The sequence below is a fragment of the Wasmannia auropunctata genome, unplaced genomic scaffold (genome assembly GCF_000956235.1).
Source record: "Wasmannia auropunctata unplaced genomic scaffold, wasmannia.A_1.0 LD336090.1, whole genome shotgun sequence".
Lineage (NCBI taxonomy): Eukaryota > Metazoa > Arthropoda > Insecta > Hymenoptera > Formicidae > Wasmannia > Wasmannia auropunctata.
This window is the reverse complement of record NW_012026800.1, coordinates 3502324-3503151: the sequence shown is the minus strand read 5'-3', so window position 1 is coordinate 3503151 and position 828 is coordinate 3502324. Positions and strand designations below refer to the sequence as shown.

The 828-nt window shown below is 31.2% G+C and overlaps 1 protein-coding gene across 2 annotated transcripts in view; it reads right to left on the bottom strand.

Annotated features, from left to right (window-relative positions):
• Positions 1-828, bottom strand: part of LOC105447955 — a 50003-nt gene that overhangs the window by 9247 nt on the left and 39928 nt on the right. The gene's annotated exons all lie outside the window — the stretch shown is intronic.

Sequence of the window (828 nt, the reverse complement as noted above, 5' to 3'; positions counted from 1 at the left end):
TATAGGTAACATCATATTCAATTTCATTTCTATTTCCGTACCGCTTTCACCTTTTACATATATTAACGTATCATCCGCAAACATTTTTATATTGCACTCTGCAGGACAAAATTGTACTAAATCATTTATATAAATTATAAATAGCAAAGGCCCTAGGACCGATCCTTGAGGAACTCCATACTTCGTTTCGATATATTTTGACAATTGATTATTAAATCTAACTTGTTGCGTTCTATTCCTTAAATATGATCTAAACCATTCTAGTACCATTCCTCTTATTCCGTACTGATCTAATTTATCCAGTAATCTATTCCTATCTATCGTTTCAAATGCCCGTTTTAAGTCTAGGAATATAACTCCTACCATTTTTCCCTCACTAACTATTAATTTCCAGTCATCAATAACACTTTGTATCGCCGTTTCACACGAATGGTTTTTCCTAAATCCCGCTTGATTTTCTGTTATAATGTCATTATTAAGTAAATATTTATCTATTTGCTCTTTTACTACTAGCTCTAAAACTTTTTCATAAATAGGTAATATATTGATTGGTCTATACTCGCTTGCTTTTTTTGGTTTTTCTATTTTGGGGATCGGTACTATCATAGATGTTTTCCATCCCTTCGGACATATACCCTTTAATAATGAATCATTTATTACCCTTAATAGTTCATTCTTTATCACATGAAAGCTTATTTTTAATATTTCACTAGATATTCCCTCATCTGTTCCCTTCTTCTGCGGCAAGGCCATTACAATTCGTTCTAATTTTTGTGCATCTATCAACTCAAAATTTTCAATTATGCCTCTACTTTCAATAACATAAAA